This window comes from Gavialis gangeticus, unplaced genomic scaffold, assembly GCF_001723915.1.
Source record: "Gavialis gangeticus isolate Ggan-Ray unplaced genomic scaffold, GavGan_comp1, whole genome shotgun sequence".
Classification (NCBI taxonomy): Eukaryota; Metazoa; Chordata; order Crocodylia; family Gavialidae; genus Gavialis; species Gavialis gangeticus.
In genome coordinates, this window is record NW_017729033.1 from 42370604 (window position 1) to 42380183 (window position 9580).

Below are 9580 nucleotides of genomic sequence, written 5' to 3' on the forward strand. Positions count from 1 at the left end.
AATATAAATCCTCTTGGCTTCTCCTTAACCTATGATGTTATCTGCTCTGTCTACAAACTGCAGGTTAGTGAAAATGGATCATATCTGTAACAGATACCATGCTGGGATCACTTCTTCAGTAGCATATTGAAGAGAATAAATAAATACATTATCTTGAGAAGTTTGCTCCAGTTCATCATCCTATTCATGCAAATCCATGAAAAATACTCCCTATACAAAGGCTCAAAAACTGTTGTTCTTTATGAAACAAACTCACAGGTGTTCAGACCTGAAAGAATACTTTAAGTCTAGAAAGCATGCCTGACTGAGAGACTAAAGAAGTTCAATCCATGTAATTAAACCAAGAGGAGGTTAAGAGCTAATTTGGCCAGATTTTCAAGTGCAACAGATATTCAACGTGTTTTACTACATATTCCATTCCTAAGCATGTTTTATGAGCTGATCCAGTACTAGCAATCAACCTAGGCACAAGTGCCCTGCAGTAGAAAAGGATGGAATGAGATAGCTACACGGGAAAGACACCACCTTAGAAAAAGTGAAACATATAAAGTTTCCCCATTAGTCCCTAAAGCTAGTGTACAGTTTCTATCTAACTTTACAATTCTTTGTCAATTGTCTAGAAACTTAACAAAGAAAAGAAAAGAAAAGAAAAAACATTTGCCAGTCCAGTCTCTGGACATTTAAGGGGGAGTCAATTTCCAGAAGGAAGTCGGTCATTTTCAGCTACACCAATGCTTTTGCCTTCTTTGTTCTTTCACATTTTTTCAGTGTGCTTGTCTTTCTCCTTCAAGCACTTCAGTTTAGCAGCCATTTGTGCCTCTTGGTTTTCTTTGTTAGCTTTAATTTTGTGGATGAGCTTCTCTTCTGCCATTATGCTGAAATTATTATTTTCTTCAACTGTTTTCTTAAGCATCTCTTTTTCATGCTCTCATTTTTCAGATAGCTGCTTCAAGACTTCTGCTTTATGAGAGCTGCATCTTTCTTCTGCAGCTTCCAACTTCTTCTGAATTTTTTCCAGTGAAACATCCTTCTTCTTTGGAGGGGAGAGAGGAAATTCTGGGACTGCTTCTTTTGAATGAGGGATTAGTATCTGCTCAAGTGCCTGGCCAGAGGTTCACTTTTCAAGCTCTTTCACCTGAATGTCAGAAGTAGCCATGTCTGAGATGGTGGATGCCAGAAGCATGCTCTGGAAGAACTCCAACCAGCTGGACCTCTGCTCTGTCCATCTACTTGGACTGCAGTATATTTTAAGGAAGGTAGAGTTCTTAAATGACAGTAATGGAGGAAACACCCTGGGGTTGCACTAGTTGTTGTGTAGCTCTTGTCTGGAGTAGCTGAGAAAATGTTTTGAAAGATATCTTTTTTTAAAAGGACTCTTTGAGGTTGGTTAAAATTCAGGCTCATGAACTGTCTTCTCAAAGAATGCCAGGGTTAAAACTTAACTTTCCTAAGGGCCCCAAGAGATGTTACATTCATAGTGTGACAATCATTGTAAATTGTAATATGCCACATGTTCAGCCAAGTTATGGCAGAATAAAATGGAAAAAATAACCATATAGATGGTCCACATTTAACATCCCAGAGCCACTGCTCCATCCTAATGATCAGATTGGGATGGACTCTGGGCAGCCCCATGGCCTGGGATTCAGCCCCTGAACACCTGATTCATGGGATTGGTCTGGGGACAGTTCCCAGTTTCAAACTGGGACTTACAGTTGCCCCATTCCACTTCTTGAGGCACAGCAGAGCACTGGGATGAGGCACTGGGGCATCACCAGGGTCTGGAACACAGCTCCCAATGTCTGATCAACAGGATCACATAGGGGACTGGCCCTGGCCCTGGCAATCATGTGACTGGGATCTGAAGAATTTTATTCCCCATTCTAAACGTTGCATGTCCTGCCATGGCATGAGGCATTGATTTCTGTGATGGGGCATAAAATTCCTCAGAATCCAATCATGCTAATTTTTAACATCTTCCAAGATCCTATGATACAATGGCCACATCCAGATGAGCACAGCCATGTGGTATGTGGTGCCACAGACCTGTGGCACCACATTCAGGCATCCCCATGCTGCAAGTAGCAGCACAGGCAGGACTGACCCCAGGAAATCTTGGTGTAAAAAAAACCTGAGTGAAAAAAGGCTGGGCAGCGCATGTGGCGGCAGTGCACGCTGCTCAAAACAAGAGCCTGGCTGGCTGGAGCTACACTCTGGCTGTGGCCAGGTTCCCAGCTTCAGGAGTGCCATGACTGCAGCTTCCCCAGTCCCCAGGACCCCTGGTAAGGCTGCTGGCGCCAGCACAGGGTAACCTGCCACATGCCAGAGCACACATGGCACAGGTGTTCCCCAAGGACAAGTAACAACAGTGCAAGGTGTGCCATTGCTACTTGTCCCCAGGGAACCAAACATCTGCACTCATCTGGATGTCGCCAATGACTTTAACTTCAAACCTTTCTACTAAGAGTCAAGTTGTTAGGAAGACATTCCCTAAGAGGCTTGTTGCATTTTGTTGCATTTTATAAGCCTCCTAGCACCAAGTTCATTTTCAAGAAGCTCAATAACGAATGAGATTTCAGAATGATGCTGCTGGCTCGTTAAGTATCTGACTAAAGTAGTAATATCTGGCATATTAACAGGTATTACATCAGTTATTAACAGATATTAAACTCACATCAGTTCTCACTGAATATTATGCTGCAAACAACTCTGCTTGATGTTTGTAAATTTCAAAATATATCTATTGACCAACCTTCTGAGTAAATAACAACTGCAAGTTAGCCAGAGCCATGGATCACTCAGCACTGAATAAAATGGTATAGCAATATCCAGACAAAGGCTGACTGTCACCCAAACAGGGCCAGTCCAAGGGTAACTGGTGCCCTAGGCAAACTGTGTACCTTGGTGCCCCCATCACTTCCAATATAGAGAAAATAAAAAGTCTAGAATTCTTTATTATAGAATAGTCTAGAAAGTCTTTATTATAATACATGTTCAATTAAAAGAAAATTCTCCTGAACATTTGTGTAAAAAAATTAGAACTTTGCTTTTTGTGCTTTCAGTTTCTGTTATTTAGAAAGATGTTTCTGTTATATTGTTCTGCATATAATTTTGGTGCCCCCCAAATTTTGCCACCCTAGGCAACCACCTAGTTTGCCTAATGGTTGGACTGGCCCTGCACCTGAAACCAAGGAAATCTTTTTCCTCTCACCTTCAATTGAAACACTGTGGTTAAGAAAAAAAGCTAATACTTATCTATGATGCTAGAGCACTTCCAGAACTAGTCATACATCATATTGAGGGGCACAAAGATTTAAGTTGAAAGATTATCTGCTTTACTTCTAGAAGGGCTGAGGAAGGGTGGAACTGAGGTGCATGCTTTCTGTCCACTTTCTCCTAGGTAATTATTAATCACTTTTTGATCAAGGAGCAAATTTAAATCTCCCCAGACGGAACAAATACATCTGGAAAATAATGCACATTCACAGACCAAAATCCTACACTGCAGAGTGTAAGAAAAGCTAGATCATTAAGGATTTGGTCACATTTCTCCTTCCCGTGTGTGCTTCAGGGTTTAGGGAGCATCAGGAATCTAGTCTTCTGCTAGAAACTACAAAAAGTGACTACAGCTAACAATTTGCTATGCTGTTGACACTGGCTGGTACTAAAAATAAACATGCCTTAGTAACTTGGCTTGCTGTTTAGAAATGTAATTCTTGGGTGTATAACCTGTTGCAGCTCAACACTTTAAGCACCCGAGTTTGAACCGAGGCTTCTCAACTTGGCCTGCCATGAATGATGCATGCCCTGGTGGCTGGTGGGGGCACAGCAGTGGCTGGAGCGTGGCGGTGGTGGGAGTAAGTGCAGCGGTGGTGGGGGTAAGTGCGGCGGCGGCAGTCCTGCAGATGCAGCCAGCACTGTCTGCAGCGGTGAACAGCAACCACCCACAGGTGCCATCGACAATGTCAGTGGCACCTTTTGTAGGGGGTGCACTGCCACACTCAGGGAGTGCACGTGCACCTGCATGCACCCCCTACGCATCACCCCTGTGGCTCGCCCTCTGCTATTGCAGTAGCTTGACTATACTCTACCCTTCACGTGGGTCAGATTTTAGAACTGTAGTCTAGCTGTTAGTGGTCCAGGGTAGGGGGAGAGAGAAAGAGGAGTCAAAAACCAATTCAGATTTTACTCAAGGCAATACTATTTAGGTAGTATTTGGTTATTCATTAAAATGTCAGATTGTTGTCTTCATCTTCCTCAAGATGTACAAATTTCCACTTCAGTAGATAGCTTGTTAGCAAAGGATAATTATCTGTTTTACCAACTCGTTCTGTGATCTCCACAGGTAGTTAAATATTATTCCTTTACCATAATATGGCAATATCATTGCTACTTCAAATGCCCAAGGAATTCGGTTCAGCTCAATTGCTTGTGTTTCAATGAATGTTAAGTGAGGTGCTTCACTCAGAGGGATTGTATTACTGGAAGATGCGCCAGCATCTTCAAGCAAAGGTCTACTTTTTAAAAACCCGGTTCTGCCTCCTTAATTCTCTTAATAGAATATAAGAAGTGGTATTTTTTAATGTAGCACAATGTTATTACTAGTTCAGATGACAGAAATGCCATTAATATGTTTGCTGGCTTTCAGTCAGGACATCTAGGAAACCTACTAAATATTAACCAGAACTCTTCACCTAAAATGAGATGCTTACATTTCTTTGTTTAGTATGCTAAAGGGTATATTGCAAGCAACAGAAAATTTTAAAAAATGACAGCTACTTGTATTTAAATAATACTTACCTCCTTTCTTGCCACACTTTTTAGCAATGCTCATCCATGAAATACCTAAGTAGCTAACAAGGGTCTACTTTTTAAGGTTATCTGGGAAGTTTAAGCTTTTCATTTCTCAAATCTGTCCCAATCTCTGAGTCAATAGCTGTTTCACCTCAAAGTACAGTAGTCACAGGTTTTATTGAGACAAGAAAATCAGAAAAAATGCTATTGGAAAAAAGGTATTTTGAATAGCAAAAGCTACTGACAGCAAAGCAGAAAGGAACAATGACAGGTGGCACAAAACCTGAAATATCTTTATAGTATTTGCTGTCTAGCTAATACAAAGGCTATGTCCTATTCTCCCTTATTTTGCATTTAATGCTGGAAATGTATACTATGGGTAAATTGCCAAAATAAATTAAACTTCTAGGTCAACTTCCTTAAGCTCTTTACAATATGTTTAATTTAGTTTAGAAAGCTGAATGCAATGAGTAATTTCTTGATGGTTTAGGCCAGGAACAAGTGTTCATTTCTACTGGTGGAAATTTCTGAAAAATTTCCATTGATAGAAATCTTTTCAGGAGAGGGAGCAGTACAGGTGTTAAGCCTTCAGCCACCCCATGGTCTGGGGAAGGCATGAGGAGCAATGGCTATTCAGTGCCTACTTAGAAGCAGGTAGGAAGCTTCAGGGATGGCTCTAGTTCCCTTCTCAGGCCACTTTAAGTGGGGAGTAGAGCAGCTTCTCCTTTCCTCCCACCCATTCCCCAGACCAGGGTCCCTAGTCTTGGGAGTGTGGGGTTGCCTTGCTGCTCTGCTTCCCTCCTAAACCAGACTAAGAGGGGAACATACAGGCAGTCTTTATTGCTAGAGGTTTTGTCTCACAAGGTTGATAGTTAGAACATATTTCTCCCATTGAGGCATGTTTCCTTCAGGAGAATTTGAATGAATGCGTGTATGCTCCTAGTTTCTACCAAGTAAGTGGTGACTCTCCAGGTAGAAACGTAATGCCTCTACATAACTGTAGCCTTTTCTGTACTTATGAATTTAGGCTTTCAGACAATTTTTCCTGAAATCAGAAAGATTTCAATTAACTTGGAACGGGCCCTGAAAACTGGAAAATGTACTCAGTCAACCTTAGAGAGTGTAGACCAACTGTGTGGTTTTTGCAGGTATGCTTATCTTCTAATTTTCTTAAACTCTTTGGAGCCATGAGTAGTGCTAAACCATACTGTCCTTGGAAGCAGCATTAAACTTGGCATAAATATTTTATGATTAATATTTAATAGGTCTCCTAGATGCCCTGACTGAAAGCCAGCAAATCTATTTATGGCATTTTTATCATGTGAATCAGTAATACTTTGTGCTACATTAAATGATACCATTTCTTATACAGTTTAGGTTTAAGATCAACATCCATAGAAAATATTTTTCTAAAGAGGGCCATAAGCATTTACAAAGAATGAATGCAAGAATCAGTTTTCTCTAAGCTAACGCTTCATAGGAAATATTGGATATCAAGGACCTTCGTATATGGAATAAATGGTGTTTCAAGTTTGAAATTACATATGACTGTGTAAAAAGATTAGCAGGATTCCAATATGATGTAATATGTTTAATTCTTCTATGAGGTGACTGTTGCATACTTCAGCCTGTAGCTTTAATGCCTGCTTTTCTTTTCACATAATCACAGCAAGAAAGCTGTTTTTTTTTCCCTTTAACCAAATGCATACCAAAAGGTGGAGGTGTGAGCTCTACTAGAACTGTATCTTTAATCTCCGGTACCATTGCCAAAACTTTATTCTCAATTGGAATAAAAGACATATCGTCCGTTCCTTACATGTCCAGGAAGCTTTGACTGACATTTAGGAAGCTAGGTAGGCTTTATGTTCTTAGAATGATGTTCACTGAAACGTGTTATAAATTAGTTACAGTACCTTCAGGTCTCACTCTGCCAGAGCGAAGGTACTGTCAGAGTCATAGTTCTGATCATTCCAGCATAAAATTTTCAGAGAGACTAATTAGAGTCCTATAAAACCAACTGTGTAGCACCTTTCTTTCACAGGCATCTGATGTTTCCTTTGGAGGGCAGTTCTCCACGGTTGCTAAGTGGAATGTCTCATTTTACTTTTGTGCAACTAATACAACTCAAACTTCCCCACAACATTGACTAGCCATCCTGAAGAATTAAAACAACTACTGTTTATTTTAGTAAGTTAGGCTGAAAGTTTCCCCTATACTTTCATCTGATGCCTACGGTACTTGGTGTTTTACTTTTACAGTCCTGGATTTGACTAAAGGCACAGGTGGTTGGGGCTACCTAAACCGTTCATTAGACTGTGAATGTTCTGGGCTATGAAAGGGCTCCCACAGCAGTCTAACAAGCACAATTTTCAAGGAGTCTTGCTGAAGTCAGCATTAGTTAGGAAGGAGGGTAACACATACCCTATAACTCTAAATCTGCAAAAGCAACACTCCCAAAGAATCACTAATTATCCTTTTATTTTTTCTTTGATAGATCTGAGTAATGACACTACAGCCTTTCTTGCTTGCTTGCTGCCTTTGATTGATAGCTATTAAATGAGGTTTTACCTCCTTGGCTCTGTCCAAATTAAATACATTTATAGCACAGCATGAGACAAAGGAACAAGTGGCAATTACTTTGTCTATTTTAGTATCTTTTTCTTGTTTAAACATCATTTAAACACTAAAAGGGGAGTGAAGAAACTCATGTGAAATTGAAGAAAGGAACATTGAATGGATTGGATCAGGCAAAATAACCATATATAATCTACAATAGCTTGCAAATAACATTACACACGAAATGTAGTTTTTTAAAGTCTCATTAATGAATTTTAGTGAAAAATGAAAGAAAGGCATTAAACATGCAATACCTTGTCAACTTCAATATGCTGAAGTCAAAAGAGTTACAAAGGGAATAAATTTAAATCATTGTATATGACTTACAATAAAATAATAAAAGTTCAGATGTTATCTTGGAATGACTATCCAGTGACTTCTCATAACATCAGTAGCAGAACAAATCACACTTCCAAGAAGAATCTGGGGATTATGTTTGTGTGGAGACAGTCAAATCACAAACTCAACGTGAATCAGCAATGTGATGTTGTTGCACAAAACAGAAAATGTAATTTTGGATTGCATTAACAGAAAATTGTATGCAAGACACAGAAGAAGAAAGCATCAACCTGCTTAGTGTTGGACAGGCCTCACCTGGAGTATTGTGTCAAGTCCTGTGTGTTGAAATTTAAGACAGATGTAGAGAAACTAGAGAGGATCCAAAGGCAAATAACAAGAATGGTAAAGTAGGAATGCAAGATGAACAAGGAAAGACTGAGAAAACTTAGGTATGTTTTGTCTGGTAAAAATGAGTTGAAGGGCTGACACAAAAAAGACAGAACAACTACGCCATAGAGAACATGGTATGAGGCAATAGGTTTAAAAAGTAACAACTGTAACAACCCAGATTTAGATTGCATCCTGGGGGGGAAGGACTATATAAGCATGGCTCTATACCATGTATACAGGTGATTCTTTAGTCAGATATCCTTGGGCAAGATGGGTACATACATTATTGGTTGCTGACAGGAAAGGATACAAGATTTCAAGAATAATATACAACAGTTCTTCCCCCAAAACTCTGGCCACATTTCCTAATAATTAAAGATATATCCTAGCCAGTCAAGTATATATGGCAAATTTTGAAAATAGAACTGTCATGTCCACATACTACTATCTCAGTCAGGAGAACTCAGAGCCTATATATATTAACTCAAGTCAATATATGCAATCAGAAAACATTTTTAGTGTAAGAAAGGATAGGGAAAAATTTAAAATAGTCTATAGTTCTATTGTCTCTATCTCATGCATTCACTCACTCATTTCTCTTTCATAGAGTCATACAGAAGTAGGGCTGGATGTGACCGCTAGAGGTCATCTAGTCCAAACCCCTGCCTGAGGCAGGATCATCCCTATCCAAACCATTCCTTACAATCTATACTCTAAACACTTTCCTAACGAGCGCCCTCTTCCTCCTCTTCTCTAGAGATCCAGAGCTTTATTTGGGCATACCTCCTGCTTAGAAAGTTCTTAATACTGTGATCCATGGATAATACCTTTCCATGTTAGTATCACATAACACTAACTCTTTCACATTTCTACCTGTTAAATCATATTGTTTTTAAATCCAGAAAAGGAAATCATATATTTTCCTTAAATTGGTCATTCATGTAAATGGTAATGGTTCCAATCCACAGGTGTCAGATCCCTAAATGTATTCTGGATCTCAGTCTTAGTGAAGTTGCCACAAGGACTTTGTATGATAGTGGAAGACGAGGCATCTAAATAAAAACCTCTTCTGAGCTGGTGTTTGCTAGGAGAAAGTACATAAAGTTCTCCTGGCCATCTGTTCAGTAAGAATATTTAAAATACCATGTCATTTAAATGACTGACCATGCATAACAAATAATCTGTGGATCTCAGTTTACATCAGAAGTAATTCTAAGACTGGGATATACTAAAACACATGATTTGATGAAAATTTGAAAAATAAAGCATTTTAGAAAATCATAATTAGTGTAAATCTGGGGTGGGCAAAATATGGCCCATGGGCCAGATCTACCCTGCCAGGCCATTCTATCCAGACCATGCAGTCCTTCTAAGATTTAGGCAATTATTACCCAACGAGGCACCACCAGCTGCAGCTCCAAGCAGCTCAAGCTCTGGTTTCAAAATAACAAACCCCAGTCCCAACCTGCCCCACCTTTTTTCCCCTTCCTATCTCTTCTAA

The 9580-nt window shown here is 39.7% G+C and overlaps 1 pseudogene; it reads right to left on the reverse strand.

Annotated features, from left to right (window-relative positions):
- Positions 1-691: 691 nt before the first annotated feature.
- LOC109303623 lies at positions 692-1218 on the reverse strand (annotated as a pseudogene).
- Positions 1219-9580: the final 8362 nt, after the last annotated feature.